The 17014-nt window shown below is 41.2% G+C and overlaps 1 protein-coding gene and 1 pseudogene across 1 annotated transcript in view; one reads left to right on the forward strand and one right to left on the reverse strand.

The window, feature by feature from the left end:
• DYRK1A (dual specificity tyrosine phosphorylation regulated kinase 1A) overlaps window positions 1-17014 on the forward strand; it is a 160355-nt gene that overhangs the window by 111460 nt on the left and 31881 nt on the right. The gene's annotated exons all lie outside the window — the stretch shown is intronic.
• LOC136646337 (5S ribosomal RNA) lies at window positions 8970-9086 on the reverse strand (annotated as a pseudogene).

Consider the following 17014-nt stretch of genomic DNA (forward strand, 5'->3'; position numbering starts at 1 on the left):
CCTCACCCCTCCCTCCTTTGCCCCGGCTGCTGGTGCCTTCCAGGGGCAGCGAGCAGAGGCTTGCGCCTGGCAGTTGGGGGATGACTTCGAGTGCCCACCAACAACGTTCTGCATGCCCTCTGTGGCACACATGCCATAGGTTAGCCATCACTGTTATAGACCCTTGCACACAGAAGCTTTACATGTAGTCACTGCAGACTTTGCAAACTTGGTCTTCTTGATTACAAACTCAGTCTCCAATAATGAGGGCTAGAAACCTGATTTAAAACTGAAATAGAATATTCTGAGATTCTAGTTTGGTTGTTTAATGCAGTAAAAATCTTGTACCCATGTCACTCACTGAATGAGGTGTACCGTCTGGACCAGTGTTATGTAGAAATGCCCCAACTTCTGAGTTACATGGAATGTTTTGTTAAGGAGTTAAAGATGTTTGCATAGTCTGAAAACTATGCAGCATCTATTACTTGCTGTTACTGCCTGATGCTTTTTACAGGTCTTTAGGGTAGGGAGAATCATTAGACAAAAACATACATGGTGGGTTGAGTTGCAGTGGTTCAGTAACACTTTGCCCTCCCCCTCCAGAAACAGAATGCATACTACAACATGTGCAGATCCCTTTAGTTTGCAGTGTGATGTGAATGGACCTTTGCAGCCACTTTGCATGTAACAGATTTAACTTTAAAGTAGGAGTTGGTGTTTTACAAGACTTCTAAGGGCACTTTCTGAGGAGTTCTGCATCAGTTCTTTACAGATTTTGTAAAATCATGGGAAATACTGTTGATCACAGTTCTGTTTGGTGTCCATCTGTTTAGATTCACATTTGCATTTGTAGGCTGAATGCTTTTTTTTGCTTACTACACTACTTTGAGGTACAAGCTATTTTAAATATTTTATATATGAATATTTTTGCCACTTCATAGAGATGGAATAACCTAATTATTTTGAATATTTAGAACTGTAGCTTTGATTAATGTGTGAAATAAAAGTTACTTCCTGTAGTATTTTATATATTGTTGCCTCTCAGCAGTTTTGGTTTTCATGTAGCTGGGACAGGTGAGAAGGAAATACATTTTAAAGTTAGTGTGCATTGCAAGCAGTATAATAGCAGGTGTACCTTCTCAGGATGGATATTTTTCATCCTCCCCCTTTCTTTTAAATAAAAGAACAAGCTGCAGATAACTTCATTTCCCCTTTGCTCTTCTTAGACTTAGAAGTCTTCTATTCCTCTTCATCATCATTAAGAAGTATTTGGATATGCTGTGAAAGTAATTAAATGCTCTAAAATATCCAGAAGAATTTTAGCAAGGCTTTTATAATACAGCTGTATTGTGAAAAGAGAAATTTAACTTCTAATGCAGTACTTAGCTCAAAACCCTGTGTATCATTATTGCATTGCCCTGTCCTTTCTTTGCGGGTGAAATGTAGAACATTATTCTAATCCTGTGCAGTTGCGGCTTATTTTGCTTTAAACTTGAAAGTGTTAACAACAACTTGAAAATGTGACAAAGCTCAATTTCATTTCTTGTTTATTGCTTGTTTTCCTATTGGACAATAGGAAGCAGCTCTACCCTGGCAACTAAAGATAGCTATTTGCATATCCTGTTTTGATTGGCCAGCTCTCTGACTAACTCTTCCAATCATATGGTGTCGTTGTAGTGGTAGGCTATGCTAATTAGCTGCTGTTGCTGGGGTTCAGGGTGGTTTCTGTGTGCTGTTCTGCTGCATTGTGTTGCCTGGTGAGAGACGTTGATAAATGAGTATTTAATGATCTGCAGCAGTTTCCACTCACTGCAGGCAGACACAGATTTTAGAACAGAAGTGGAAATAAGGATTTAATTTCTCTTGCATATCTACAATGAAACCATAGATATTTTAAATCTTTTACGTTGGGATTTTTATGCAGGTGCAAAATATTTACCCTTAAATGTGCATTTTATAGGATTTGGTGTGTTTGTGTATGGTGCTTTCCAGGGAGAAGGTTATTCCAGTTTATCCTTGCTAGTACTTATAGATATTAGATTTAAAAAATCACTTCAGTAAGCATTATTGCATTTGGAAATTTTAAAGCAGTATTAAAATATACTGTAGTTAAAGAACAGAAGCCAGTGCTTAAGAATTCTGAATAAAGTAGCAGCAATAAATGATCTATTTGAATTGAGTTTTGACGGGTGAACTTTTAAAATATATAATTTTTTGGGTGTTCATAATGAATGCAATAGTACTATGTTTTAGGAGTAAAAGAAATGCAGGTTTCTTTCCATGCTACAAAAGTCACTCTCTGTTCTCTCTTGTCTCCTTTAACTACCACTTATAATGTACTAGCCAGCTTATGCATCACATTTTTAACGTGTCCTGTTTTCCTTTCACAGCTGTTTGTCAACAATTGCCATTCTGGTTGCCTTGTACTGTTGTCAGATGTTTGTGGAGCATATTTCTTCTTAATTTGTTGCTAAGAATGTTATAAATGTTGCCTTTTGTTCACAGTGAACTTGTAATTTGATTAAATGGGATAGAACAATCCAAAACTGGTGTTGCTGATTTCCCTTTTACATGACGACTACATACAAATTAATTTAAGAAGTAAATTGTGACAGTGCAGAACTGCCCACATTAGAAGCATTTAGTAGTACTTTTGTCATTTTAAGTGTTGACGTTGCTTGGGTTTTTGGGTGCATCACAAAAATATCAAATTGGGTATATTAATATTAATAGAAGGAAAGGAATTAAAGTTTGATTGTGTTTGTGGAAGTGCTGTTGCATAATACCACTTTATATAGGTTTTTAAAGCTCACAATTGGTTCAAGAAGATTCAGACTGAAATAATTGTGTGCTGCTAGTTGGCAGCACACACACATATATATCCACACAGTTTATGTGATAATCCAGGCTTGTAAGGGTCACTTGATTGCCTGTGGTGAATAAGAATCACCTCCAGGCAGCCATGCAGGGGCACTTTTGTCAGCTGGAAGAGTTTCTTTTTTTCTTTTTCTTTTTTTTTTGGACCCTCAAATATGTCATAAATGACTAGCATAGGCGGACTACTAATTTTTGTAAATTTACTTTCAAGGCTGTGATAACCTTCTTACTATTTTCATTTGGTGAGATCTTTTATGTGTAATGGACATCATAACGCAATGACAGAATACCAGGAATTGGGTACAACTCAGAAGAGCCTAAGCATGCTGAAGATTCTAGAATGCACACATGGGACAGTTACATTCAGATAGTCGAACCAAACCTGAACCCAGGCACTGATTCAGGTTTTTTTGGTGAACCAGTACTGAACATAAACCTAAAATCTCTTGTGAACCAGAACTGAACTCCTAAACACAAAAAGTGGTAATCAGTTCAAAACCAGCTCAATAAATAAAGAAGAGTAATTGGGTGCTTCTGAGTTCTTTGAGGGGTGGCAAGGGTTTCTCCCTGCACCAGCTTCATTTGGAGATGCTATATGTGCCAGTAAGCCTCCTCAAAAGATAGAGCAGTGGTTCTCAAACTTAACCTAGTTACTGCACCCTTAGTGTTGCAGGAATTCTTTCACATTTTCCTGTCGTAGCGGTGCCTTGCTCTGAGACGGTGAGATGGCTGCCAGCATTGCGCCCCCCCCCCCCATTAAGTGATTGTGTGTGATTTTGTGTTATCTTGGCCCAGCCGAGATGGAGGCACCAGGAGAGCTGGCACAGCATGCCTGCGAGCTCGTGTGGTGGCTCTGAGGCTCTACAACACAGGTTTGGGAGCCACAGAGATAGGGAGAAGGAGAAAGAGAAATTGGTAGCAAAGACCTAGGATTGCATGACCTCCTGGTGTTCTTGTAAAGTCTTGTCCACCCACAGCTGGTGGTGCAGAAACAAAGAATGTGGAGAATTCTTGAACTGAGACTGGAAATTTCCTGTGTTTCTTTGATACTGCAGTTCCTCTTTGCTGCTATTCTATTTCCAAGTGGTTCTGGGATAGCTCATTTGTTGCATATGGGAAGTTCCTCCTCTTGATAGCAGGCAGGATCACATGACTAAAGAACACTTAAAGAGAGGAGTTCTCTCTGATTCCCTGACTGAATTCTTATAGCAACAGGAACAAGGTAACTCCTTGCAGAACCTTCAATCATGTGACCCTGCCTGCCTTCAAGAGGAGGAGCTTACCACAGGAACTGATTGAGCTTCTCCAGAACCACTGAGAGGGGGAATTCACAGATAAGATAAATTTTCCCCATTTCATTCAAAACAGAGTAAGATCTTCTATTTTATTGCTAAGTTAGTGGAACTTTTTGGAATAAAAGATAGAGGGGTTGCAAGTGGGGGGGGGGATGTTTTGAAAGGTGCCATTTTAGTTCTTCCATTGTGTCCCAGACTTGAGTGTAGCATTCCTTCAGGACAGTACTTTGTGAAGAGTTTGAAATTGATAGCTTCAGTTGTTCCATCAAGGAGAGGACCCTTTCTACTGGCATCAACCCCCAGTAAGCCTGGCAAAGTCTTCCCACATTGGGGGGGAGGGTCCTCACTTGATGTTATTACCTGACATTGGTGTCCAACTGCAGGGGTATTCCTGCAAGTTCCACTGTGACTGGAGATAACCATTTTAATTTCTCGGACACTGCATTGCTATGAAGGGCCTAGTCGCTGTGTGTTGATAGGCCCTGCTGTCACAATGGAGTCTTGGTATCTGCTCACGGATACCATATGCTGCTCCTTGTAGGAGAAGGGTGCATAAAAACAGCAACAATATTTTCAGATTTAAATCAACTGTGGGTTTGGCTTTATTCTGCTTAAAATGCACCTAAACCAGTTCAAAACCAGAACAAAGTATCTGAACTGATTATTCAATCAGAAATGAGTCAGAGCCAAAAATTACTGATGAACCTTTAGTGGACTGAATCCAAATGTTTAATGGTTCTTGTTCTGTTGCTTTTGTATCCCACTAAAGCAGTGTTTCTCAAACTGCGGGTCGGGACCCACTAGGTGGGCCGCGAACCAATTTCAGGTGGGTCCACATTCATTTCAATATTTTTTTTAATATATCAGACTTGATGCTCCCATGGGATGCGACTATATTTGGGGAAATGTTACACTTCTGTCTTTTTAATAGGCTAAAATAATAAAATATTATTTTAATGATAGTCAATGGGGCTTTCTCCCGGGTAAGTGTGGATAGGATTGCAGCCTAGTACTGTTAATTTTTCTTCTTGACGATGTTGCTTCCAGTCATGACATCATTTCTGATGTCCTGACAGATTCTTAATCTAAAAAGTGGGTCTCTGTGCTAAATGTGTGAGAACCACTGTACTAAAGCAAACCTAAGTTCATTTGAACTGTACTTGCTCAGCTTTCTTCAGGTTCTGTAGATGCTTGAGTAGTACAGCATGATTCTGGTGCATGTGAATGTCTCTGTTCATTGCCTTTCATTAGGCAAGTTGTTCATAGGGTTGTTTATGCCTTCTGTGAATGATGTCTGGTGGTACTTGCGGGGCCCCTGGACACCTGCCACCCGTCAGTGAGACCAGGAACGTGACACAACAAAAAACGGTGGGAGGCTTGGCGAGTAGAGCTCCAAAGCATGATTTTCCACTCTCAAAAATGCCCTTCTGTCCACCCTGAGCCTCTTACTGGTGTTTGTTATGTTGCATCTGGCCTCACAACCCAGAAGTAACTGGCAATTATGTCATCACCAGTTCGGGTGGTACTTTGAATAGGTGGACCATGTGAAGCAGTACAGTGGAGGACAAACATTTGAGAAACACTGGTTTAGAGCACAATACAGAGTTTCAGTGGAGGCTTTGGGCTTCCTTGTTGCTGCCTCATTTTTGACTGTCACCAGTTAAAGCAGCATGGTTTCCTTCATTCTCCTTTTGAATAGGGAGAGTTTGTAGTTTTGCCTCCCACTTTATCTTGTGGTGTTCCCTTTATTAGCACTTCACAGTTCTGTTTTCCTACTTGGTTAATCTCATGCCCCTTCCCCCTTTTTGAAGGGGGGGGGAGTTTGCAGTTCCTTTTTGCTTTTTGTAGTTTATCCCTCTTCTTTTTCTGTGTTTTGTGTCTTCAGTCTTAAGAACATAAGAAGAGCCCCTTTGCATCAGACCAAAGGCCCATCTAGTCCAGCGTCTTATTGTTCCTGGCCTGAAGTCCTTTAGGAATTTTGAGGGGGATTAGTTTTCTATTTAGGTCCTGTTAGGGCATGCCTAAAGGAAGAGCAAAATCTTGGGTAGACATTTGGCAACCCAGACATAAGATGGCAATGACATTCTATACAACTTACAGCACAATCCTATGCATGTCTACACAAAAGTAAGTCCCATTGTGTCCAATAGGACTTCCTCTCAGGACAGTTGGTGTAGGTTTGCCGCCTTATGCCTAGGGGAATTACTCTAATGCACTATACATGGGGTTGCCCTTGAAGATAGTTTGGAAGCTGCAATTAGTTCAGAGTGCAGCAGCCGGGTAGTTACTGGAGCTAGGTAGTTTGACTCTATTGAACCACTGCTTCCATAACTGCCCTGGTTTCCCATTCATTTCCGGGCCTAATTCAAGGTGCTGGTAATGGCTAACACTGGGCTCCAGTGTTGGTCCCAATCCCAGTGTGGGTCCCAACATTGGGTATGTCTGGGTACACCCATCCTTACCCTACTGATGGCATATCTGATAGCTCCCTTGGATATGGAGGCCCCCTGTATATATTTAAATAAATATAAATTGTGTATGTTAAATAATATTAACTATATTGCAAACACTTTATGATGTGGAAATTTTTTTCAGTGCCTGTGCGTTCTGTGCCAAAGTACTCTTGCAGCCCCCTTGGTGTGAAAAGTTGGATCGACCTGATCTAGATTATTAGTTCCTAGATGAAAGTCCTACTTCAACTGTGGAAAATGCATGGACAAACTGCTGTTGTGCAAGCTTTCTGAACTGAAATGTGCAGTTCCGGAATTGCACATGCACAGCCCTTGTAACATAGTCTTGAAAAGGCCCCGTCAAGTGCTTGGGGAGTGAGGGAGATCCGCCTGCTCCACTAAACAGATTACACAGGCCAACACACATTTTGCTTCTTTAAACATTACACCAATTCCTGGGTATATTTGGGGTGTCGATTCCAAAAATGGCATCTGTTTTGCCCTATCACATCTAGTTTTGGAGATATAGTATAGCCTCTTTAGTGAATGGTTCAAGCAACTTCCTCATGAGGAAGCCTACACCATGGCTTCCTCATGAGGAAGCTGCTTGAACCATTCACTAAAGAGGCTATACTACAGGGTGACCCAAAAAAAAACAGAACCCATAAAAATTTTATTAAATCCTACAAAGGTCCAGTAATGTCCAAAATGTCTTTTCCTTGGTTGACCAAGACATATTGGGGAAGATTATTGTTCCAATATTTCATGCACAAAGTCGACTTGTATACCCGGAAAGAAAAAAGAAGAAAAATTAAAATTAACAGTTTTATTCAAAGATTTGTGGGTTCTGTTTTTTTTGGGCCACCCTGTATATCTCCAAAACTAGATGTGATAGGGCAAAACGGATGCCATTTTTGGAATCGGCACCCCAAATTCATATCAAACCACCATAAAGTTTTTCTGACTCCCAATTTTGTAGGCCTTTGTTATCAGTGGTCTTCATCTTAAGATGATTGTGGCTGTGTATCCTACTGTTCAGTGAGGGTGAAGGTCTTGCTAGGATCACTTCCATAAATTCTTTCATGGAACAGGTTTGTCAGCTGGTTATAATCATGGACTCTGAAGATTGACGTAATTTAGTTCGATTTGATGTGTCTTGTATAACTTAAAATGGAGAGTTCTTGAAAGCAGCACATTCTATAGTCTTCAGAATTGTTCAGCTATTCTGTAAGAATTGTTGGATGGAAAAATTGAAAGCATTGATGTTAACAGGGGGCAATATGAGGCATGTTAATACATGATCCCAATAGTAGTTGGTACAATATGCAGTTCATATTATGTTTTTAAGACACAGGTTGCAATCCTACCCTGCACTGGAACAGGCAAGCCAGGAGGCTTGTGCTGTATCCAGCGCAGGATAGGGGCCTAAAGCGACTCAGCCAGAGGCAAGGCACCCTTGTCCCTATGGGTCTCCTCAGACTTGCGCCACCTCTTGAGGTGGCACAAGTTCGAGGAGAGCAAAGCTGCTTCAGACTGCTCCAATCACCCCAGGAACAAGGGTGGGGATCCATAACTGCCGGATCCCAGCCCTGCCTGCTGCTCCCTCCCCAGAGCTGCCCACTGCCCGCCCTCCCCTCACCCAGGAACACCTCCCTCCTGTCTCCTCCCCACCTACCTCAGAGCCTTGCATTGGCCCAGCTGGGCCAACGCAAGGCTCAGTGCCTCTGTCTGCACAGAGACCTTGTTCCAGCCTCCGCAGGCCTGTGCACCTCTGTGTACTGACCAATTTGACTCCTGAGGAGGTGCAAACGTGCCTTATGACCTTCCTGGGACGGCATAAGGGGCTTGCACCGGTCCAAGTGAGAGGCAGGATTGCGCCCATAGAAGTTTAATTTTATAAAGGTAAGAGTTCTTAACTGTTAGGTGTTTAGAAGAATGAAGTATGCCTGTCAATGAAGAACTCCAAAACCAGAAAGCAAATGAAATAAAATCAAATGTAATGTCTTTTTTTTATAGAACTTATATTTTCAACACTTTTACCATTCTAGAATAGCCAGTATTGAAGACTAGAACTATCACAATATTTGAAACACCAGTATAGTTTCTTGAACAGCATGTCTAGTTTCAGAGGCAACATTCTGTGACTATAGTGAAGTTCAACATGGGTCCCATTTCATATCCTGACTTTGTATTTAGGCTGTCCAAATTGCATGACAAGAACAAACCATTTTCTACCATCTATATACTGTAATAAGTTTTCTTATTTTGCATAATTGTTCTTCAGTTTGCATAACCATTTTGCATAATTCTGGTTCATTCCATAATTCATGGTGGTTGGCAACCTTCAGTCTCGAAAGACTATGGTATAAGCCTACAGCACCCAGTATTCCCAGGTGGTCTCCCATCCAAGTACTGACCAGGCCTGACCCTGCTTAGCTTCCGAGATCAGACAAGATCGGGCATGTGCAGGGTAACAGTTGCTGTCATAATTCATAAATCAGAGAATTACCTATACTTCCTTTCTCTGATGGTAGTTTTGCTTAGAAAAATGTCTACAAAAACTCTTAAGTTCAGGATAGTGTGTGAAAATCAGTTCTACAAGACACCAAATATGTGTATTATGTATAGTTTTGCATAATTTATTTTGCATGTTATGTGTAAAAGTAATTTTACATGGTATGAGCTCTGCAAAGGCACTAAATGTTTCAGTTTCAGAAAAAATAAATCCTTAATGGGATGAAAGATATTTAACAGCATATGTCCAGTGGCATATGATGTAGAGGATGTTTTAATCAGGTTCTATAAACTGGAATAGTGTTATTAAAAGCAGAGCTAATCTCTCGCACCTCTGTGCTTTGCTCTCAGTATCAAACCATTCCCAGTAAATATTACAGGTGATGACAAATTGGGAATGGAATTTAATAAAAACCTGTTGAAGCCCTACAACTGTCAGTCAACATGTGGCATTTTGGGGGGAGATGGTCAGTAATGTAGATTATTCCAGTTTACTTTGGACTGTAAAATCAGTATGAAAAAATGAATATTAAAGTATTTGTATTCCTCCTTTCAGTTTGACATCTCTCATGATGGTTGTTAATTTAATAAAAGAATTTAAAACAATAATAAAAATACAGTAAGAATAGCAAATTGACTCAAATGTATTCTTGAAAACCAAGATTTTATAACTTGCTGAAATGTAAGTAGTGAAGTAAGGCGAGAATTCCATAACTTAGGTGCCACAATCAGGAAAGACTAACTGGTGTTCCCATTCCATGTACTTTGAATGGATGGTGGGGAGGGATATAATCAACTGGACTTCAGTTGTGGAATGGAGTGCATGAACATGGTCATATGTAAGGAGGCAGTATTTGAGATATCATGGGTTCCATTCATTTAGTACTTTAAACATGAAGAACAACACTTGAGTTGGACCCAAAAACAAATTGGTAACCAAGGTGAAATAATGCTGGAATATTATGATCTGAACATCATTCCCCAGACAATAGTCTGTTTCCTGGACCAGCTGAATTTTCCAACAACATTTCAAAGGCGGCCGCACACACAGCACTTTACAATAATCTAATTGGGATGTGATGAGGGCTTGAATGATTAAGTCATAAGAACATAAAAAGAGCCCTGCTTGATCAGGCCAAAGGCCCATCTAATCCAGCTTCCTGTATCTCAAGTGGCTCACCAGGTGCCTCAGGGAGCACACAAGATAGCAAAAGACTTGCATTCTGGTATCACTCTCTTCAACCTGGCCTTCTGAGGTAGCCTATTTCTAAAACCAGGAGGTTGCACAAACCCATCATGGCTTGTAACCTATGATGGGCTTCTGGAAATCTGTCCAATTCCCTTTTAAAGGCATCTAGGCCAGGTGCCATCACCTGTGTTTCATAGAGTTTCATAGACTAATTACACACAGGGTAAAGAAATATTTTCTTTTGCCTGTTCTGACTCTCCTGACACTCAATTTTATTGGATGTCCCCTGGTTCTGGTGTGTGTGAGAGAAAAGAACACACCTCTATTCACTCTATCCATCCCCTGCATAACCTTGTATATCTCAACATGCCCCCCCCTCTGGTGCCTTTTTTCTAGTCTTAAAAAGCCTCCAAACCACTATATTTTTCCCTCATAAGGGAGGTGCCCCAGCCCAATAGTCATTTTGGTCACTGTCTTCTGCACCTTTTGTAGTTCCACTATGTCCTTTTTTGAGATATTGTGTCCAGAACTGGACGCAATACTCCAGATGTGACCTTACCATCAATTTGTACAATGATGTAATAATATAGGCTCTTTTATTATCAATCCCCTTTTAAATGATCCTGAGCATGGAATTGGCATTTTTTACCTCCACTCCATACTGGGTTGTCACTTGTAGCAAGCTGTCCACCAGCACCGCAAGGTGTCTCTCCTGATCTGTCACAGACACCTCAGAACCCGTTAGCTCAGTGGTTCTCGAACTTTTTAACACTGCCAATCTGTTAAGACTCACTGGAAGTGATGTCATGGCTGGAAGTGACATCATCAAGCAGGAAAACACCACCTATATGACAAAATCAAATTAAGCAAATAAATTAAAAGCTTACCATAAGTTAAAAAATTTATTTAAAATAAAGAACCCTCCTAAGCAGTTGCTGATTTGTTTTTAAAAACAGTTCCCCAAGCATCCATATCCTATCCATAGTTCCCATGAGGGTTAGCCCCATTGACTATCATTGTTAGACATATATACATAGTAGGCCTTTAAAAGTACAGATCTGTAATATTTCTCCAAATGCGGTCACATACCACAATAGCATCAAGTCTAATATATTAACAATAAAATATTGAAATGAATGGGGACCCCCCTGAAACTGGCTCACAACTTACCTAGTGGGTCCCAACCCACAGTTTGAGAAGCACTGCATTAGCCTATATGTGAAGTTTGGTTTTTATGCCCCAATGCACATTACTTTACACTTTCTTACATTGAAATGCACCTGCCATTTTGCTGCCCATTCTCCAGTTTGGAGAGATCCTTCTGGAGTTCTTCACAATCTCTTCTGGTCTTCACTGCTCGGAAAAGTTTAGTGTTGTCCACAAACTTGACCACCGCAGTGCTTATCCCTGTTTCCAGGTCACTTATGAACATGTTGAAAAGCACAGTCCCATGACAGATTCTCAGGGCACACCTCTTTTGACCTCTTTCCATTGTGAAAATTGCCCATAGACACCTACTCTCTGTTTCCTGGTCCTCAACCAATTCTTAATCCATAAGAGGACCTGCCCTCTTACTTCCTGACTGTGGAGTTATCTCAGCAGCCTTTGAGGGACTGTGTCAAACGCCTTCTGAAAATTCAGATATATAATATCTGAAAATCCAGATAATATAATATCACCCACATGCCTGTTGACCTTTTCAAAGAATTCTAAGAGGTTTGTGACACAAAACTCACAGAAGCCAAGCTGATTCTCCCTCAGCAAGGCTTGTTTGTATGTGTTATAAGATTTTATGTTTGATGAGACTTTCCACCATCTTACCTGGAACAGAAGTTAGGCTGACCAGCCTATAGTTTCTTGAGTCCCCTCTCCTTCCTTTTTTAAAGATTGGAATGATGTTTCCAGTCCTCTGGCACCATGGAGGTTTTAAGGGACAAGTTGCATATTATAGTTAGGAGATCAGTAACTTCATTCTTCTGTTCCTTAAGAACTCTTGGATGTATGCTGTCTGGGCGCATTGACTTATTGATCTTTAATTTGTTTAGATCCAAAACATCTTCTCTTTTAACATCTTTCTGACTTAGGGGCCCAATCCTATGGGCCTTACCCCTGGTGGTATTCGTGTACTGCCAGCTCTAGGTGTCATGAACATGCTGTAAAGCGTGTTTGCAGCACCCGGGGAGCAAGAAGCTCTGGACCAGTGCCAGAAAAACGTTGCCATGGAGCAGCCAATGATGCATATTGAGTGGCGGAAAGATTTTCAGGGTGGGGGGTGGATTGGGCCCAGGAGGGGGCTGAAATGGCAGCAGCTTCTGCCTCCATAGTCTGTACTCCCTCCCTGCCTGGAAAGCCCAATATGGGCATCCTCGATTCTGTGCCCACTCAGTAGCTGGTGCAGCTCTGAATAGGCCCATTGGGGCTGCAGCCACATTACCTGGCATAAGTGAACATTTGTTTCCTTACCCGAAGGAGACACCAGCGGCTGTTCCTGCACCCATAAGATGCAGCGGCAGCCATTTCGGCACTGCTGCTCCTCTGGGCACTCTGGTAGCATAGATTGGGCTGCCCATTCCTTAGTCAGGAGGGGCTGTTCAAGCAGCAGTAACTAACATATTTGAAGAAGCTTTTATTATTCACCTTTATGTTGCTGGCCATGCATTTTTCTTTCTTGGCCTCTTATAATAATCTTTTAACACTTCTGCCAGAGTTTGTGTTCCTTTTTATTCTTCTCATTAGGGCAAGACTTCCATTTATGGAAAGAAGCTTCCTTGCCCTTTGCAGCCTCTCTAACTCTGCTTGTTAGCCATACTGGCACCCTCCTGAACTTAGTCAAATCCTTCTTTCTTTGCAGTATACACTTCTGCTGGACCTTTACTACTGTGGTTTTAAACAGTCTCCATGCACTCTTAAGAGTTTGGAATCTTTTTACCTTAACTTTCAACTTCTTTCAAGCTAGTCACCTCATTTGAGGGAAGTTTGTCCTTTGAACGTCAAGGGTTTTTGTGTCAGATTTGCTTGGCACTCCCTCCGACATGCATGGTGAAATAGACTGCAGCATGGTCACTGTTCCCCAACAACTTATTAACATTCACATCCCTAACCAGGTCCTGAGTATGGAGTCCAGTATCTCCAGAAAGAAATGCAACTGGTATACTAACTGAAGTTGCTAACAAGTGGTGTTGGTCGCAGCTGTCTACCAGAAAATTCATCAGCAATCCAGAAGCAGTACCAGACTGCACATGTGATTGTCAAGTGAAGAGTACAACCCTTTCCAAAACAGATCAAACATCTAAACATGCATCAACAAATCTACTCTTTCTTAATCGCTAGTAGCAACTGTAATAAATACAAACCTGGTGTTTGTTTTTTATAGAAGTTTGAAAGTTATTTGCACTGGCAAATGTGGTAGAAAAATGGTACCAAACATTTTAGCACGAGGACCCACTTTTTAAAATGACACTCTGTCAGGACTCACCTATTTTTACAAAATTTAAAAAAAGTTTCATCTTACCCAGCTGCTCAAGTCTCTGTATTCATCCTTCTTACTATGGTGGTGGTGGTGAGGGGGTCTGCCTTCTGGAGTATTTGTGGAGCTACATGTTCATTGGATCAGGACCATTCCTAGTGGCCTTGTGTTCCCTTTTGTCTGACCTTCCATAAGAGCTGAGGCATATTTGTGATGGTGTTCCATTTCCATAGGGCTCAATACATTTTCCTTGTCAGGGGACTTCCTTCTCAAGATATTTTTTGGGGTCCACATTGATCAGATTGGGACTTTTCTGGTGATGTTGTGTTCCTCTCAGCCTGCCCTTCTTTGTGGATTGAGACACAGTTGCCTACTGATGAGTAAACGTGTGTGCCTTTCACTTTCCATAGGGCTCAATACATTTTCCTAGTCAGCGAACAGTTTGTTAGTTTCAGTTTCACAACCCACTGGTGGGTCATGATCCACAGTTTGGGAAACACTTCTAGAATAAACAAATTTTAACAACTATTCAGAGTTACAGTAACACTGCACTGTAATCCAACTAATGAATGAATTGTGATAGATTATGGTTTATTATGGAGCAAGAATGTATTAAATATCCTACAGGGGAGGGAGCATTGTTTGAATTGGGGAATTTGTGTGATAAATTGGTCATTGGCAAATCTAGGCAGTAAGCAATGTGCCTTGGTAACTCAAAAAAGAAATGAGATAAATTATGATCTAAATTTAGTTTAGTTCTAAAACTAACCTCAGTTCCACTGTTTTGTTTGAACATTTTAAATAGCAGTTCCAGGAGTCTGACATTTTAGGATTTTTCTAGTCTTACTTGCTCCTAAGAATTACCTATTAGGATAATATAGGTCATAATTGTTTTCATATATCTCAAGTTAGATGTATGACAGGTGTGAAAACTTCCCACAGATGAATAAAGATAGTTGCATCATTCCCCAGTGTGATGAGTATTATATCCATTAATGATGATATTAATTTTAATTTTGCGAAACACTGTAGGTTAAATATGAACAATTTTCCATCATAGATAGCTTTCTGGCCTGCATCACTGAAGAACACAAGTAGATTACAGGTCAGACCTTGTGATCCACGGATTCAGCTCCATGCAGGTCCTGTGACCTGCATTGAAGTTGAATCTGTACCCTTCCAGATGCAACCAGATATGTCCTCCGTGTCTGGACGGTGTTTTGAGGCATGGTCAAAATGCTTATAGGAGTGTCTAAGACACACTTGTGATTTTAAAAAAAAAATGGAAGAGCATTTTAGAGGCCTCTGACAGGCCCTCAAAAGATGCGAGGTGCCTTGATTATCCAGGGTTTTTGGCATCTGCTGGGGTTCCAAGAATGCAACCCCCATGGATGCTGAAGTCTGACTGCACTTCTGAGTAGGAACTAAATATTGTTAGAGTAGTGTTGAGTGACCATTTACCAATGTCATTTTCTTTGTCGTGCATGTATAACACTGCATTTAATATTGCTTATGTTTAACTTTCTGCCTGGTGGTATTGGGTGAGAGTGCAGATGAAACTTGGTCTCTGGTGCTAAAATTTGAGGACTGTTTAGTCCGTGTGATCACTGTGAGAGAAAAATTTGAAGTCTTTCTGATTGTGGAATTTGACAAAAAATAACAGAGTTGTTCCAGACCGTTCGAAGAAAATTTTTTCAACCAACTATTGGGTAGTTTACTTATTATGGCTCTGAACCAGATTACTGGTAGTCCCAACTTATGTCTTGGTTCTGTTCTGGATGTTTGTCTTGATTAGAAGTCAGAACTGATGTAACTCAGAAAAGTGCTGTTGCTCCTGCAAAAGCGCAAGACCAGATGGACTTCACCTGTGTGAAAATACCAAGGTGGCCTTGCGACTAGCTCTTGCCGGCTCATTGCTGTTGCATCTACACGAAAGCACACGACTGGATGGTCTGGACTGTACCTGTGTAGAAAGCACTGATGCCGCTGTCCATAAGTTGGGAACTTCCTATATAGATATGATTCAGCTAGTATCATGCTCAGTGCTAGCACCAGTTTGCTGGGGATTCTGAAATGAAACACCGATCTGCTTCCTTCCAGTGCAGCTTGAATTAGGTGCTACCACTATTGCCAGTGGGGGATGTGGTGGCGTGGTGGGTTAAACCACTGAGCCGAAGTGCCTGTTGACTGCAAGGTTGGCAGTTTGAATCTGTGTGACAAGGTGAGCTCCCGTTGCTTGTCCCAGCTCCTGCCAACGTAGCAGTTCGAAAGCATGTAAAAATGTTAGTTTTATTAATAATAATAATAATAATGGTAATGGTAATGGTGTTCCATACGCTTAGGCGTCTAGTCATGCCAGCCAGATGACCTCGGAAACTGTCAACAGACAAACACTGGCTTTTCAGCTTAGAAATGGAGATGAGCACGGCCCCAAAAGTTGGACCTGACTAGGTTTATTGCCAGGGGGAACCTTTACCTTTACTTTCACTATTGCCAGTACTGAAAGTTCAGGGCCAGCTGGCCCTTCTGATGGGTTTGGGTCTGGCACCATTGCCCAACTCTTGTTACCACTCCTGCATATACCTAGCAAGGAGGAGTTTGGGTAGGTTATGATGTGAACTAAAAGACCAGTCAGTCTGCTGCTCGCGTAGATCTCCCTTCTAAGCTTTCAAAACATCAGCAGCATTTATTCAGTTCTACTGTCTTATGTTGTGAAAGTGCATTTTTCTTTCCACCTGTTGCCCTCCAGTGAAGACTCCATTTCTGTGTTTACTCTGTTTGAAGAGAGCAGTTATAAAGATTAGTGCTGACTCTAATCTTGCCCAAGAACTGTCATGTTCAGTGGGCATGGGATAGCATCTACTGAGTTTGCCAGCTATCTTTATTGAAGCTGCACACAGAAGGAACCACCAGGTACTGTTGCTGGATCCCTGTATGAGCCGCCTACATTGAGTTTTCACAGGTGATCCCCTGTGATTTTTCTGGCAAGAAGCTACTCGAAACTTAAATCTTAAAATTTCTTTGAGACAAGTTTTTGTTCTAATCCTGACTCAGTGGCCTACTTTTGTGGTCTGAGTTATTGCTTTGATGGCAATAACTCAGAATGAAATCTGTGGTTTAATGATTTTCAGTTAAGGGCTTCAACTTGATTGTCTCTAAATTCTTGTCTCCATAATCTGTGTCAGTTGTGGGCTCTTGAGTTTAGTCTGCTGTTAAACTAAGCATATTTATACAACTTGGTTTA

Source organism: Tiliqua scincoides, chromosome 3, assembly GCF_035046505.1.
Source record: "Tiliqua scincoides isolate rTilSci1 chromosome 3, rTilSci1.hap2, whole genome shotgun sequence".
Classification (NCBI taxonomy): domain Eukaryota; kingdom Metazoa; phylum Chordata; class Lepidosauria; order Squamata; family Scincidae; genus Tiliqua; species Tiliqua scincoides.